Source organism: Lepus europaeus, chromosome 10, assembly GCF_033115175.1.
Source record: "Lepus europaeus isolate LE1 chromosome 10, mLepTim1.pri, whole genome shotgun sequence".
In the NCBI taxonomy this organism is placed as follows: domain Eukaryota; kingdom Metazoa; phylum Chordata; class Mammalia; order Lagomorpha; family Leporidae; genus Lepus; species Lepus europaeus.
Window position 1 is genome coordinate 119,630,026 of NC_084836.1, and position 18,397 is coordinate 119,648,422.

Sequence of the window (18,397 nt, forward strand, 5' to 3'; positions counted from 1 at the left end):
AAGCCCAAAGGTTTGAAAACTCAACTACAACCTGGGAAATTGTCCAGAAAGGCAGGCCCAGTGGGATGTCAGAATCGCTTTGCTAAGAAGTGGAAGGAAGAAGACAGAGAGTGGAGGGAACCAAAGGCAAATTGACTTGATCACTTTTTAGCAAGAGCCCAATTGTAAGTGAGCACATTCTAAAATTGTGTATACTGAGCACCTCTCTTAATTTGGGCACTCCATTTATACAAATATTAATTTCCTATTTTCCTTTAGTTATTCCTTTAAAAATAATTCATGATATTTTAAATGTATTTTAAAGATTTATTTAGTTATTTGAAAATCAGAGTTACACAGAGAGAGGAGAGGCAGAGAGAGAGAGACAGAGAGAGACAGAGAGAGAGAGGTCTTCCATCCGATGGTTCACTCCCCAATTGGCCACAAGGTCAGAGCTGTGCTGATCCAAAGCCAGGAGCCAGGAGCTTCTTCCGGGTCTCCCACACGGGTGCAGGGGACCAAGGACTTGGGCCATCTTCTACTGCTTTCCCAGACCATAGCAGAGAGCTGGATCAGAAGTGGAGCAGCCAGGTCTCGAACTGGCACCTATATGGGATTCCAGCACTTCAGGCCAGGGCATTAACCCACTGCGCCACAGTGCTGGCCCCTACATGTATTAAAAGCAAGATTTACTTCACTATACAAATAGGAATCCAATCTAATTTGTCTTGAATTAATGAAAGAAACACATCTGACTAAAATAAATACCTATGTCATGCCTATCAACCTCGATCATTGACATTCTGTCAGTCATGTCTATTGCTTCTAGAAAGTGTCTTCTCTGGCTGAATTTTAATTTCCCACACATTACTTAAAATTGATGGAAATCCTCAATAGGCAACTTCTACACTAGGAAATGCCCATTGCAGTCTTTGGTGAATGTGTTTGGTCTTCGGACAAGATGAGGTGAAGGGAACAAGCTAAACCCAGATGATTGTCCCTGCTCATCCCCTCTCCCACCTCAGTCCATTCTTCACTAGAGACTGACCTCCCCAGAAAGTTTATCAGATGAGACAAATGCTTTGCTTATGTCTCTAATCTTTAAGCTCATCACTAAGTTCATTCTACCTCAGGACCCTTGTGCATACTGTTTCCTCTGCCCAAAAATGTGTTCCTAAGATCTTCAACAGATAGGACCAACAGTAGGTGGGAATCACCCAGCCCCAAAATGCAGCGACTTTGTGAAGTCACTCTGTTTTCTTCAGAGTGCTAAGCAACATTTGAAAAGATCATGATCATTATTTGTTGACTCAGTTTCTCTGCCTCCCATGTTAAGATTCAGTTAGCACTTACAGAAGGTTGATTACAAAAGTGGCTGTAATTATTATCGGGCAAACACACCTATGGCCCTGTGGCTTTGTACCACTTCCCCAAAGAGGTATAAACTAGACTCTGACCCCTTAAATCTAGGTTGGCCTTTAATTTGCTCTAGCTGATCAAATGCAGAAGTAGTGCATAGGTTCTGAGTGGGTCAGTTCTGAGCATAGGCTCATGGGCTTTCCTGGGTTACTCTTAAAACTCTGGGTTTAACAAGAAAAAAAGTTGGTTAAGCTGAGGATGGAAATTCACAACCAAGAGAGCCCAACTGTTCCAGAAGAGGCTCTCTCTCACCAGTCAACAGTCAATGATACCCCCAAACACAGGGGAGAGCCAAACCAAGACTCGCCGAGCAGCCTGCCCTACCTGCAGCTGGCACACGTTTGTGAGTGAGCCCAGATGAGCACAGCGGTATCCTAGATGCACCACAGTCTCACAGATAATAATAAATGTCTACTGTTCTAGACAGCTTTGTTGTGGGTGGTGATTTCCAGGATTATTGCATCAATAGATAACGGATATACTACTCCATCCCAAGAACCCAGAGAAGTGTCTGGCACATAAAGATATTTTGATACAAAAGAAAATGCCGGGATGCTATGTGGCTGACCAGTTAAGTCACCAGGTGGGAGGCCCATATCACAGTGCCTGCATTCCAATCTGGGTCAGTTCCCTGTTCAAGCTCCCCGCTAATGCACACCCTGGGAGACAGCAGGTGCTGGCTCAAGCACTCGGGCTTCTGTCACCCATGTGGGAGACCTGGATTGCATTCCAAGTTCTTGGCTCAGCCCCAGCTGTTTTGGGCATTTTCTTTGGAAGATGTCTCTGTCTAATCTCCAAATAAAATTTTTAAAAAATTAACTGAAAAAAGAAAAAGTTTGAGTGTTTCAAAGAATGAATGTTGAACATATAACTGTTTTGTACACAAACCCAATTACATCTTCCCCAACGTGGTCTAGAATTAACCTAAACAACATAGTAAGTTTGTCCACACAATTAATTCAGCTCTTCTGGGCATCCACACCAACTACTGAGAAAGACAAAAAAACCAACATTAGAATAGACATTGCTCCTAAATAAAAGGTATTCAAATATTTATATCTACTTTCGCTCTTTGCAGAGTCTATAAATATACCAGTACAGACAAGCTATCTTGGAGTTAACCACAACAGACTGCAGTGAGGAGACAACCACTGCTTTCTAGTTCCATTTGAGCCACAGCTCGGTCACAGAGAAGGAAGATTTCCCTGTTATATTTCTGCCTAATCATTCACTGTAATGCCAAAGGGAAGGAAATGCATCTTGGAAACTTGGACCAAGTCGGTTTAGTTTTCCCATTATCACAGCAGGAGAGGCTAGTGTGGAACTTTCATTTTTAAGGATAAGCTTTCTTAAAGCGTGTACAAAAACTAAGTCTAAACAAGATTGAGAACATCTGGGATGCTGTGAGAAGGACTCTGGGCTGCCCGGGTTTCTGCTTTTCTGCTGCAAAGGCCATTTGCTGTCAGCCCTCATGCTTCCTCTGCAGTTGCAAAGGAACACAATGCTTGGCCAGCTGCAGGTGGATGCTCTGATGCAGAGCAAAACCTGGCTTTGAACTCTTGCAAGTGAGATTAAAATGTTAAGGGATCACTAGACAGTAAACAAAACTAGTGTCTGTTTTGAATGCAGTGCTTTGTTGTAATTAATTTCAATTCATTGGATGCTATCAATACAACTAAAATATTGGGCTTTTAAAAAGTGAACATTTATTCTTTTTTGTGCCAATTACCTTCACATCTCTGTGCTTTCAATGTTTTCTTCCTTCTTTTCTGCTTTTTCTGTTCCCTTCTTCTGTCTGTTCATCCCTTCTTTCCTTCCTGCCTGCTTCCTCCATTCCCTCTCTTCCTCCCTACGCTCTCCCTTAGCTCCCTCTCCTTACCTCCTAGTACTTCAGTAGCCACTTAGAGTTGGGGAGGCAAGAATGGATGCTGCATTTTTACCACATTCATTCAGGTCATTGACAGCACAGGTTCTACTTTGTCTACTTTATTCTTCTTCTTGAACTGATTGTAACAGATGCCAAATAAAAGATTTGATGTGTCAAACTATCTTTCAACTTTTCAATTTTCCAAATTCAAACTGAAACCTTCCTTCTATTTCTTAGAGGTCAGGAAAAAAATCATCTTTGGACAATCCATTTTCCAGTTAATCTACTTTCATATTTCAAGTATATAACAATTTAGGTTAAATTACTATAGGTCTGTATACATGTATTTGATATTTCAATTCTGAGATAAAACTATCTTGTTAAATTCTAACTGGACACTAAACACTGTCATTTGATCAATTTGTGACATATACATTTTACTTGTATCCATTTTCATTAATGAGGACAAATATTTTTACCCCATTGCCAAACCAGTTCAATTTGACTTCCCTTTCATCAGTTGATTATCTCAGGTAGTTGAGATGTTTTCATTTTTCTAAAAAAACTAACCACAGAATCTAAAAGTAGCACCGTCATTGCAAACTCCAAATTAATCTACATTTCTAATAAGACAGTGAGAAAGAGCACAATTAGATTACCTCTTAAGAAGTACATTTGAAATGAAAATGACCAAAATCCAAGACAATTAAAACCTGAAAAAATAGGTTTATAAGACGCTGTGAATGTTGTGAAATATTGTCACTGAAGGATAACTACCAACAGTTAATCTCCATCTTGTATAAGGTAATGTGATAATACATTAAAGTTTTTAAATTTTTGTTGTACATTTTTGCAAGGTACAGTGTGATTCATTACATAAATTTAACATGTACTGATCAAACAGGGTATCTGGCATTTCCATTTCCTTAAACATGCTTCAGTTTTTTTTTTTTTTTTTTTTTTGACAGGCAGAGTGGACAGTGAGAGAGAGAGAGAGAAAGGTCTTCCTTTGCCGTTGGTTCACCCTCCAATGGCCGCTGCGGCCAGCGCGATGCGGCCAGCGCACCGTGCCGATCTGAAGCCAGGAGCCAGGAGCTTCTCCTGGTCTCCCATGCGGGTGCAGGGCCGAAGCACTTGGGCCACCCTCCACTGCCCTCCTGGGCCACAGCAGAGAGCTGGACTGGAAGAGGAGCAACCGGGACAGAATCCGGCACCCCGACCGGGACTAGAACCTGGTGTGCCGGCGCCACAGGTGGAGGATTAGCCTAGTGAGCCACGGCACGAGCGCTGCTTCAGTTCTTGATATCACATAATAATGGCACATGCCTTGGGGCTTGAGGGGACACCCCAGCACACACAGTGCACTGATCAAATTGGGAAAGCAATGTCTCTGTTTTCCTATTCCCTCCCCATGCTCAGAGTCTTCAAGCTCCTCCATTCATAAAGTATATTACAGGTTGTTGTGAACTACAGTGCCCCCGCTTTGTGCTGTAGATTTTATGCCTTCTATCTGACTGTGGGCTGGCACCTGTTATCAAACCTTTGTCACCCCACCCTCCACCCTTCTGAGCCTCTAGTAGTCACCATTCTACCTTCAGATTGACTTGTTCTTCTTCAATTGAGATTTCATGTATGAGAGAACATGTGTTGTCTTTATGTTTGACAATGCATTTTAAAATAATTGTAGAAACACTCAAAACGTTGATGATTTAACGTCAAGAATTCAAAACATTTCCATCCAAAAAATAAAAAAAAAAATGGCAAAATATCTTGGAATGACAACATCCATTGCAGTGTTATTTATGAAAGTAAAACATTAAAATGAACATGTATCCAATGATAGAATGATGAAATAAGTGACAGCGACATGAAATTGATGGGATTTTGTATACTAACTAAAAATAAACATTATGTCTATGTAGAGACATGGAACATTCCAATAAGGTGTTTTTTATCTGTGTTATCATTAAATTTTATGATAATCATAGAACTGTAACTATCCAATATGTACTTACTAAGGATGTATCAGATCCTTGGATATGAGTGGCAGACACAGGACAGACAGATAAAACTGAAGGAGATGGAAGCCCCTGCCCTTGGCATCCCACCCACCTACAGGAGATTCCCCAACTTCCTGCTCATGAGCTGTGCACACCTCAAGATACTTAATGTCTTTTTCTTTTTCCTTTGCAAAATGGGAACAAGATGAGTACTAGCTCATTTAGGGCTTCTTTCAGTATCTAATGATTACCATATGTATAAGTTTACTACCACGCTTGGTGTGTTTGTTGGTTTGATGAGTGTTTAAACAGCACTTTATTGTCTCACAGTTCCGGAAGCTGGAAGTTCAAGAATAAAGTGTCAGCAGGGTTGATTTCTGCTGGGGGCTCTGAAGAAGAACTTGTTCCCAGTGGTCACCTGGCTTCCTGTGGTTTGTCAGCCATTATTGACACCCTGGTTTATAGGAGAATCTTCCTACTCTTCCTTTATCTATGCGTGATGCTCTCTCTTATGTGCATGTTTGTGTTTAAATTTATCCTCTTAATGACACCATTCAGATTAGGACCCATCCTAATGACCTCATTTTAACTAGGTTACCTCTGAATAGATCCTGTATCTAAATGAGGCCACAGTCTAGAGTTCTGGGGGTTAGGACTCCAGCAATTGATTTTTAGCGAGTCCCTTTTTAATCCGTTATACTTACTGTGGTGTAAGCTTTCAGAAAAAATTAGCTACTATGATTATGAATATTGTTAAAAGTCAGAGTCCTATTCTATCAAGACAGTGCATGTGGCTAGACCTGGCCTGCTAACCAAACGGCAGCATGTTGATCCTGGAGAGTGGTAAAACTCTAAGCCATCAGGGACCTTGTGTTTGTTTTGCTCTGTTCTGCTTTATTTCTATGATTCTCATCTACCCCTCCAAGTTTATTCCACTTAAAAAAGAACAATATGTCTTTAAATAAAAGCAATTGGCATCCAACCATAAATAGAATCTCATACTCTTTCACTGCTTCCTGCTTATTTTTATAATTTACTTAGTAGAGGACACAGAGAAAAAGACAGATCAAACTCCTAGCCACTGGTTTACTCCCCAGATGGGTCAGGGCTAGGCTGAAGCTAGGACCTGAAGCTCAACTGGTCTCCCACTTGAGATGCAGATGTCGAGGGATGTCTTCACCACAAGGCAAAATGCCTGCTCCTGCTTTCCGTATTTATATTATCTGTGATATTATCTTTACCTCCCAAATGGAACATCCATGAGAAAGTCCAGGGTGCCGCTGGCAGAAGGTATTTAATCTCCTTCCCTGTGTTCTAGGTTCTCCATACCCTTGACTCATTGTGTGAAACGGCAACCATCTTACCATCCCCTGTGTCTGTTCCTCATATTTTATTTAAGCATCTGTGTTTATCCTGGCCAAAAAAAAGAAAAAAAGAAAAAGAAAAGCACAGCTCTCAGCTTTTTCCCAACCCTTAAGACTGCTCTGCAGAGGTCTTGCTGTATACCACCTATAGATTTTTAATAGGTAGAAGACCCTCAGGCCTGTGACAAAAGCTTTGATATTCTTGAGTTACTCTTTTTTCTCATAATCTTGCTAAATATTTTTTCCAAGTATTACAGCTGCTAGACTAACTATATTGTATCATAACCCTTGAATCAAGAGCCCTGTGTTTTATTTTCAAAATACACTACACTTGGCCAGCATTGTGGCACAGTGGGTTAAGCTGCCACCTATGATGCCGGCATCCCCTTTCAGAGTGCCAGTTGGAGTCCCAGGGCTCTGCATCTGAACCAGCTCCCCACTAATGTGCCTGGAAAGGCGGCAGCAGATAGCCCAGGTACTCAGTTTCCTACCACCCACATGGGAGACCTGGATGGAGTTCCTGGCTTCTAGCTTCAGCCTGTCCCAGCCCTGGCCATTGCAGGCATTTGGAGAGTGAACCAACAGATATGAAGATCTCTTTCTCCCTCTGTCATTCCACCTTTCCAATAAATAAAATAAACTTTTTTAAAAAAACTACATTGAATTATGCAGTTTTCAGAATAAAAAGAAATGATAAAAGCATCAATTTAGAGTTTGATGAACCCATTAATAAAAATTTACATGGACAATTTAGCAAAATTTGAAATGCTATATAATTCAACAATAGAACTATACCCATGAGGAATATTCAATTCCAAGTCCAACTAAAATCTGTTTAAATTAGAAAGATACTATGTCAGTTTGTGTAACAGAAAAGTGCAAGACACATTTCTTCAGGTAAGGCTTGATCCAGCAACACAAATCAAGCTAGGAATCACTTTTCTCTTTATTCCTCTGCTCTTCTTCTAGGTAGTTCTTCATCCTCAGGTAGGAGCCTACCTAAAAATCTCAGGATATCTTCTCATTGTTATAAATCAGCTGCTGTGGCTTCAAAGCCTTCACCTTATTCCACATACTCACAACAATTAGCATATCTCACCCATTCAATTCTCAAAGTCTAAGAAGTGTTTCCTTCTCAAATGTTTCCTCCCAGGTCACCGACTCAGCACCAAATTCACAAATAAGTTGTTTTCCTCTAACAAATTTTAAAACATCTTAAAATATTAAGACTTGATGTTGGTGAGAAGGTAAGTCTGAAGACACAAACACTGGAAGCCATATATTGCATATTATTCTGACCATGTGGCACAATATCTCAAGGACTCCACAATTTTAGAAAGAAATCTCACATGGAAAAACCTAGGGCATCAGTGAAATAAATTATTCCTCATCCACTGAAAGCCAGATAATCATTAAACATTGAATTAAGGATAATATTTCATGGCATATGAAAATGTTCACTATGTATCAAGTGAAAGAGCTAGTGAATAATACCATACACATTCAATTCTGTGCAGTAATAAATAAAAATAATGGAAGCACATATATCAAATCTTGACAGTAATTATTTCTAGGTAATAGTATAATGGGTGAGCTTTTATTTCTGATTCTTAGGAACTCCCAATCTCTACAATAACTTTCCACTAATCTTAAAGTCAGAAAAGCTAAAGTTGAGGTTTCTTGTAATACTGGGGAATTAAGAAATGCCATGATGCAGACATTTTTAATATATAATCTATCTGAAGACTCACGCAAATTAATCTATTTAATCACTCCAACATTGATCCACTCAGCAAATAAGTACTAAGCTGTTATTCTGTCATCATCACTGTCTTGGGCCATGGCAAACAATAGGTTCATTTTTCTTAAAAGATTTCTTTATTTTTATTTGAAAGTCACAGTTACAGAGAGAGATGAGAGGCAGAGAGAGCGAGGTCTTCCATCCGATGGTTTACTCCCTGATTGGCCGCAACGGCCAGAGCTGTGCCGATCCGAAGCCAGAAGCCAGGAGCTTCTTCCGGGTCTCTCATGTGGGTGCAGGAGCCCAAGAACTTGGGCCATCTTCTACTGCTTTCCCAGACCATAGCAGAGAGCTAAATTGAAAATGGAGCAGCCAGGTTTTGAACCGGTGCCCACATGGGATGCCAGTGCTTCAGGCTTGGGCATCAACCCACTGCGTCAACCCGCAGCGTCGGCCCCACAATAGTTTCAATTGTGAAATTTTGAAACTAGTCCCTTCCCTCATGCAGCCTGGCAGGGCAGAGGGAAAATAATCAAAGACTCTAGTAAATACATGTATAGTCACAATATAAATGCCCTGAGGGGAAGGCCACAGATGTACCAGTGTGTACTCTAACAGTTTTAATTATTACATAATCAAAATAGTGCATGTGCATGTGTGTGTCCTATGTTGCATGCTGCTGTCAGCAACAAGTATTAACCTCAAATTAATACTCCAAAACCTAGAAAATTCCTGGAGAAAATACCCATAAATGCCTGAAACTGAAGAAATTTTTCAAAGGAGGTATTGACAAAATTCAACATTTGCATCATGGATCCTAAATACTTGACTGAGGCTCTGCAGCCAATACAGTGAGAGTCTTGCACTGTGCTGGTATCACTCACGCATGTCCCCCAGCATCTGAAGGATAAATCTGACACCCTCTGGATAAACACTGGGTGAGACTCTAGTTCCTGGGCATGGAGAGCTGACATGACTTATTCTCTGTTTCCACCAGGTCTCCTATTAGGCAGCCAGAGCGAGGAGCCTGGATAGATCAACATGTCAGGCTGGAGGCTCGGTGATAATTCAGGCTGAGGTTGAACTGAAGCCACAGCTCAGACAGTCAAGAGAATACAACGAGCAGAGATTCCTTTCAAACACAGAGAAAGTGAACAGAGGAACAGGCTTTCCAACTCCGCGGCACAATGAATCACACCACACAAGCAGAGCCTTGCTTACTAAATTAGGCCAATTATATTGTTTCCAAATGAGCCTGAATGACACTCTTTTTAGTCGTTCTAAAAACAGGATTGCAGTGAAAGGTTCATACACAATCAGGAAAGACCGACCTTTTGCTGAAGTATTTGGGCCCAGTTGTGTCGCTTGCACCCTCGTCTCCCCCAGATGCACTGAGTGCATTATTCCTCCTTATCTAGTTGTAGCAGAGGGAGATGCCAAATCCCTAGAGTGAGAAGGAAACTGTGTGTGGACACTGTGACTTCTTGACAGTCGAGGTCCATCTAAACAAAGCTGCTGTCATTTGGTGGAATTCCCCACTTGTCATCTGCATGAGGTAGAACTCTAGGATGGTCCCCAACGCGCTCTACCTGGACGCGCACGTGTAACAGCCTCTGCTGGAGTGTGGGTAGCCGGACCCAACCACAGGGGCCCTTGAGAGGGGAGCTCTAGAGTCCAGCTAGAAGAAGTTAGCTTCTAGAACGTAGTTATCTGAATAACAAAATAATATTAAAGATAATTCACTTATTCATTCTTGTTCTTTATTACATGGTCTCCTCTAACTCTCTCAACAACTGTATGAATTGGACGACATTGTATGAAGTTTAGAAAAAATTAACATGTCAAGGGGTATACTGCTGTAAGCGGTGGAGACCAGGACTAAGCCCCCACCCACCTGCTACACCAGCTCCATTTATCAAACGCAGGCTTTCTTTTCCGCTCTCATAAGCAATCTTTGCCCTGCTGAGTGAACGCATCGTCACGGCAACGCCTCTCGCCTGACTAAGCAGCAGATGTGGATCATCCGTACTCTAATTTTTATTTCCCACGTCTAGGATCCAAATCTCTAGTTTCCTGAAACAGTTCTGCTTATGTTATCAACTTAGGAAAATGTTTACAGAGTTCCTAAAAAGGGGGAGGGGACAGAGCGAAAACCCCTCCTGGTGTGGGAACCTATAGCGTACAATCCTGGGCTCCTGCAGCTCAGTGGCTGTGCTCTGGTACATTGGCTTGAGCCCCCGGCTTCCCACCCAGGCAGAGCCCGCACGGTATCACTTTCCAACCTCAATAAAGCCGGTCTAATTTTCCTACGTTGATGAGGGCTTGATGGATCTGCTGACCTTTCGCTGGAATGTCATTTACAAGTATGATTAAATTATGCTCCACGGCTGAACTGATACCTACAGCTGATCTATGCTTCCCCAGAGGCAGAGGAAAAATCCCCTGCTGTCCACACTCACGCTCTACAGAGATCTTTTGTAGGCAGATTACAGATTTTCAGCTTTGCGTTTGAAAAGGTGACCCTGCTGATGACGACTTGGTTTTTTTCTCCCAAATCTATTTCAGCTGATACCATTTCTTGCCTCCAAACCGATTAACTAAATCTATGACTACACCTAAAAAGGCTATTTATTTATTTAATCTGTTAGGGAAAATAGAAAAATCAAGAGGATGCCAGTCAAATTTCTTGGACCACGCCTTCCTGGGAAGAAAAGTGATATTTTTAAGCAGTGTTTGTTAGCTATATGAAATGTTGTATGCATGTTTTGTTTTTCAATTTAATCTTGAAAATAGAAAATAAAGTATAATATTTGTACTTAGCTCCTATTTTAGCCTACGCTGTGGCAAATACTGTTCACCTATTTAGCAATACAGAAAATCCTGCTGTTACCAGACTTATCTTCACATGAGAAAATTGAGGCACAGACCACGTAGGTGACCAAGTGTCCATGTCTTATGCCTCAACATAGTACATGTCCAGTGTTAAATAAATGACAGAGCCAGGGTTGATCCAAGTCTATTTCCATGTACCAAGCTTTTTTCTTTATCCATGAGAAAAGGGATGTACGTAAGAAAATGATAAAATAAAAACATTTGAGGGAAAGACAAGAAGTCAGGGTTTGCCATGTGAGCTGCTGGACTGGACTTGTGCCTGCACATTTCTTGGGAGCTGGCCACCACACGCAGACCTGGGTGTACTGCTGCATGTACTGTCACAGAGAAGGCCACAAACTGTGGCCCTGTGGCCAAATTCACCTTCTGTTTTTGCAAATAAAATTTTATTGAGATACACCATATTGTCCATAGCTGCATTTGTGCTATTTTGAGTAATGGCGACAGAAGCTGTATGATCCATAAAGTCTAATACACTCATTAGTATTGAGCCCCTTCTAGAAACATTTGCTCTCCTCTGTAGGAACTCTAAGCAATAATCCTGACACAGAGGTAGGATCTGTTTTATGGGTGTGGAACGTCTTGCCACTAGCAATGACAGGTCCAGTGTTTGAGGTCACCTACACCTAAATATGAATCTTACTCAAATGATTAACCACCTCCCCTAATGAGTACCGAGATGAGGGAGATGAGACTGAGCGACCAGGCTCGGGACAGGAGGAGGGCTATTCCCTGACCACCGGCATCTTCCTCAGCCCCACTTCCCCAGAATACACGTGAAACTATGCCGAGAATCAGCATGAACTTCTTCCGATGCTTTCTTTGGTGGTAATCATGACTATTTGCATCTTATGAAGTATATTCCTTTCAAAATAATGATGCAATCACAAACTGGGAAAGCAATCCAGATCCTTGAGAAACGGACATTTTTCTGGTTGCTCTAAATTGTTAGACTTTAGATTACAAAGTTTCTTTTGCTTTAGATGAAGTAGAGCACTTAACATATGGTTCAAAATGTCCCCATGTTTCTCAAGATTTATTTATTTATTTGAAAGGTAGAGTTATAGAGAGAGAGGAGACACACAGAGAGATCTTAAATCTATTGGTTAAATCCTCAAATGACCGCAATGTCAGGCTGAAGCCAGGAGTTTCTTCTAGGTCTCTGACATGGGTCAGAGACCCAGGAAATAGGGCCATCTTCCGCTGTTCTCCCAGATGCATTAGCAGGAGCTGGATCCGAAGTGGAGCAGCCAGGACACAAACTGGCACCCATATGGGATGCAGGCACTGCAGGCTGCACCTTAACTTTCTGTGCCACAGCACTGGCCCCTCTCATTTTATTTTCTTTAAAGACTCATTTATTTATTTGAAAGGCAGAGTTACAGAGAGGCAGAGGCAGGCAGAAAGAGAAAGGTCTTCCATCTGCTGCTTCACTTCCCCAGTGGCCGCAATGGTTGGAGCTGGGCTGATCTGAAGTCAAGAGCCAGGAGCTTACTCCAAGTCTCCCACATGGGTGCAGAGGCCCAAGGACTTGGGCCATCTCCTGCTGCTTTCCCAGGTCATAGCAGAGAGCTCAATCAGAAGTGGAGCAGCCAGGATTCAAACTTGTGTCCATATGGGATGCCAGCACTGCAGGCAATGGCTTTACCTACTACACCACAGTGCCGACCCCATCACACTTATTTTCTTATTATAAATTGAAATTTTACAATTCAAATATCAAACTTTTATGACTATATTTTCTTTTATGATGCCTGAAATATTTAAATATTTACAAATTCTGTTATCCTCTACAAATACAATTTGACACCCTCAGAAAGAATGAAAGCTATTAAAATTCTAATAAACAGCTAATTTGACACCTAAGGCTGGTATCGATAGACCTTTTATAATTTTTAAAATTTTGACTCCAAATTTTAATGCATTTAGAATCACACAAAAGCAGATTGAGCTTGAGAATCACCAGGCTTTTGTCACTGAGGTGTAGATAAGCTGCATCGCAGGCTAGCCTGTGACTTTACTGAATCTGTCGTCTCCAAATTCAGATGCACGAGTGAACTATGGCGTGCGGGGTAACAAGGATTCAAATGCACACGTAGAGTGATAATTCCCAAGAAATAAGGCAGAAGCTGGCCCTCGTGAGCCTCAGTAACACTGACAGCCACGGACGCACTCACCAAGTCCGTAAATCGTTGTTGCTGTACCCCTGCAATTCACAAAAATCGACTCCTAGAAACGGCAGGTCCTATCCACGGGGCAGCTGCTAGGGAAGAATAGACTCAAGGCAATCTACTGAAAATCAGTAATGCTCAGTTGGATGAGTTTGTGGGAATCATCTTCGAGTTCTGTTTAAATCATCCTTACATGGACAAATGGCTTAAAATATCCATGAAAAGGGATTATAAACTGAAGATGATGCTAAGGATACAAACATATAAGCACAAAAAGACAATGAAAGATATGGAAGGTTAATCTCCCTCTCTGTCACTTGCATTTCAAGTAACATAAAAATAAAATTTTTAAATGAAAAGTAAGCATTGTGAGTCATACTGTTCAATTCCCTTATCCGTTTGTCACTTTAGGTAAACAGAGGCCCAGACTGTGCGTCACAGAGATCAGCCCTGAGACCTTCTTACCTGCCTCAGTTCATGTCCCCCAGCCACCTATGGAGGAGAATCTGACCTGAACTACATGAAGAAGAGCCATTAAACAAAAAATAGCAGAAGTGAACTCCCAATAAACAGTTGATTGGTAAAATATTTCCAGAAATACAAAGTGTATCAGCTAGATATGCCCGCTTCCTCCCAGGACGGTAGCAAACCAGCAATGCAGTAACGAGAAATCCTCAGTAACTTCTTCCACAGTTTTCTAACTTAGGGAACATAATGAAGATTAACACAGCAACATAATCTTCATAAAAAGCATCATAAATTGTTGTAGCTCATAATTCATTGGCTCCTCTCTGCCTCACTTTCTCTATTGATTATCGCTACACAGTGGTTCATTCCTGGCTTTTAACCATCACCCAAACTACTCAACATTGTTCCTAAATGTACGTCTGTGGATGTTCACACTTACATTTCACCCATCTGTTTGCTTACAATTTGAGGAGGAGAGGAGAATCCTCACTGGAGTCTTTATTTTTTTACTGAACTATAACCCGTATCTCATAAAAGCCACTAGTCACTATTTTCAAGTATGTACTTTAGTGGTTTGGGTATATTCACAAAGGCTGTGGTTTGCTTTTATGGAAATGAAGCTGTGGGGATATGAACTGCCCTTAGTTTTGTCTGTTGACTTTCCTTCAAGGTGAATCACATCATTATGCAATTTCTAGCTTTTTATTGTGACCTCCTATTTTCCAGAGTCATACATTACTCTCCCTCTTGAATTCTCACATCCTTCTAGGAAAGAACACATACAAGAGTTTTGGGTTTGTTCTGACTTGCATTGACCGCTCAGAATAACCTAGGACTATATTAACCTAACTGGCTTCAGAATGCCTCACCCTACAATCAGTAAAAAACTCTAATTCCACACTTGTTCATCTTGCTTCAGATCAAGAGATACACACATCTAGTATAACCCCAATAATTTCCACAACTTGTGTGCTATAAGACTTCTCAAATTGAAGCAGATATATTTTGCAACTTCAAAAAAATTTATTATGTGATAATTCAGGTATCAATAAATGCATAGACTGCCAAAGCACTAACTCAAAGATCCATCTACTACATAGATTTCATTAAGAAATTATTCCAAATTAGCAAACAAATTTACCTTTTGCTTACAGAATACAGCTAATGGGTGTATTACCCAAAAGGATGTCTTACATTCTACAAAGGCATACAAATCCAAATAATGGACCATTAGGCTTCTCTTTGGCAGGAGCGTTGAGCCATACTGCTCTCCTTGGTATTTGCACCCTTTGCTCCTCACCGCCATTCCTTCTGCTTCATATGTGTGCCTTTACCTTTAGTTGAGGTCATCACAATCCCTTCCCTTTCAGCACACCCCAGCCCTCTGCCTTTGTGAACGACAGACCCACCTCATCTTACTCTTCAAAATCAGGGCTGACCCCCACCCAAAGTTTGGTCCAGAGGTCCAGGATGGTAAGGGGACACTACACACACACCAAGAGGGTAGGGTAGGGCTGACAACTTGCATTAGTCACATCTCTTGGACATCTCTAGAGCTGCTTTCATAAGTAGATTGAAAACGGTCTGAGGGAGCCTGGAAAAGCAAATGACCTGGGTTTCAATTTTAGCAAAGTTCAGAACTGAGGAGAGCATTCCCAGGAAGCCTGAAGTTTGCATGGTCTTGCTGGTGCCAACACAATGTGCACTTACACAAGGGAACAAAAAACAGTAAGGCTTAAAATCAATCAACGGTCACGCGTCGGAAAATGCAGTAATCAGAACCCTCATTATGGATTTTGAAAATTCTTGATACCTACCATCTTGCCTATCACCCTGCTAAATTCCTTGGAGTTTGCTCAATAAATGCTTCCAGGTGGACTGCTTGTATCAGGAATCTTATTTGTTGTCTAATGTCAAGAGAAAACTCTACGAGAGAACGTTCTCCAAAAGAGCATTAAGCTCAATCACTCCATCAAACCTGCAAGGGCTCTCAGGAGCCAAACTGACACCTGAGTCCATCCGGCTGCTCCTGTTGGAGCTGTCAGCCCTTTCCCTCACTTCTCCGAAATATGTCTCCTTCTGTAATGAGCCTTGTATCTCTGCTCCGGAGGGAGCTGCTGTTCTGTCTCTTCATTGCCTGAGAGTCTTGGTTCTCTGGGCAGTCTATCAGATTACATCAGCAGTGTTTTCTAGGAGCTTGGCAATCACCTCTCTTTCCATCCACTTCCCCTTCCCCATCCCCCTTAGTTGATCTGGGCCAGTGCTTATTATCCTTTAGGTTAAGAAGAAGGAAAAAATATCCAAACTTATTTCCCTCCACTAAGAAAAAAAAGTGGAAAATACACCTTTTATACATCCTTTCTTTTGCCCATTGTTACACACATTATAGGCTATATCAGCTATCCACAAGAACCTTCCTTAAAATCCAATTGTGATAATATAAATTAACATTAATTTTATGGCCATCCATACAGAGTAGAAAGCTAATTTTTGAATGTTGGATATTTACTACCATAAGATATTCATATAAGTTTCTAGCCTAATAAAAATAGGATATTTATATGAATATGTACATATATATATATACTTGCTACATGTTAGTTTTGTATAATATACCCTAAACAATTGAGTACACATAGAGAAATCATAATTTAATTTTTAATTTATTTGAGAGGTAAAGTTACAGATGGTGAGAGGGAAAGACAGAGAGAGAGGTCTTCCATCTGCTGGTTCACTCCCTAAAAGGCTGCAATGGCCAGAGCCAGACCAACCCAAAGCCAGGAGCCAGGAGCTTCTTCTGGGTCTTCCACATGGGTGCAGGGGCCCAAGGACCTGGGCCACCTTCTACTGCTTTCCAAAGCCATAGCAGAGAGCTGGATTGGATGAGGAGCAGCCAGGACTAGAATCAGTGCTCATACAGGATGCTGGTGCCGCAGGTGGAGGATTAACCTACTGAGCCACAGTGCCAGCCCCATAACTTAACTCTGAACTGCAGCTCCTACTCAAAAAAAAAAAAAATCCACTTGTTGATTTCTTTGTCTCTCGATCCTGAAAACTGTAGTTGATTACATTTGGTCATGAGTAAAATAACATGAATGATAGTTTAAAATTTCCAGCCAAATAAACACTGGGATAATTATATCATAACTTGTAACACTCAGAAATTTCGTTTGGCAGTCACAGTCTCTAAACAGATTGGTAAACTTTTCAATAGCTGGCACTTTAACATTGAAAGAAATGTACTTTGTGTATACCCCAAGGTACACTTGAGGGTTAGATGATTTCAGCAGATTGATTATTGAGACAACAAAAGTAATAATAGTACAGTATTTTTCTGACTCTTCACACACACATGTCTTAGAAAATAAACTCAATTTGGAAGTTTTAAATACTCTCTGTGGCTTGGAGTCTCCTAATTGAAATTGAATCAGATAAACTTGAGTAAATGATTTTAATTTCATCATCATACACTAAGTACCTTTGATTTTTCACAGATTTGTCAATATACTTTTATTATCTTTGTCAAAGAACACACAGGTACAAGAGCAATTCTTAGCTCTCTAGCCACCTGGTTACAGGAAGCAATGTTGACTTTGAAGTTTTCAAACTATTTTGCTGAAAAAGGCACATGTGATTTATAATTAATGTTGTCAGCTATCCATGGTTGAGTGTTTTTCAAATTCAAGAAAACTATTTCCCAGTGACTAAAAGTTGGGGACTAGTACCTTTTGTGTTATCTCATCTGTTTCTCTAGAGCTCTGTCTAGGAACATGGCTTTGTCTTATCTCAGCACAATGCAGTGTCTATAGCTCTCAGCTGACACAGTTTTAGGAATGATTGCTATGGTTATCTCTGGGATACAGGGTTACGATAGGCTCATGTTACATTTTTTTTTAAGATTTATTTTATTTATTTGAAAGACAGAGTTACAGAGAGAGGTAGAGACAGAGAGAGAGGTAGGTCTTCCATCTGCTGGTCCCCTCCCCAGACGGCCGCAATGGCCAGAGCTGCACTGATCCGAAGCCAGGAGCTTCTTCTGGGTCTCCCACATGGGTGCAGGGGCCCAAGGACTTAGGCCATTTTCTATTGCTATCCCAGGCCATAGCAGAGAGCTGGATGGGAAGAGGAGCAGCCTGCACTAGAACTGGCGCCCATATGGGATGCCGGTGCTTCAGGCCAGGGCGTTAACCTGCTGTGCCACAGTGCTGGCCCCTCATGTTACATTTTGTATTTCTGCATCATTTGAGGGTTTTGCTTTTTTCTTTCTATAAGATAACCACAAATGGTTTGTGCTGGTATTATTGTGGAACTACATGTTGAATGTTACTCTCAAATTTTGAGTTTTACAATGGGTAGCCTGGCGGAGGGCAGGAAGGCAGCAGTGGGGAGGTTATAGCTCAAGCAGATTAAACTTGTTTTAAAATCGTTCCAAAGAAACTTTTGTACCATGAAATGTTCCAGTGATGGTGAAAAACATTTACAATCTCTGAAGAACA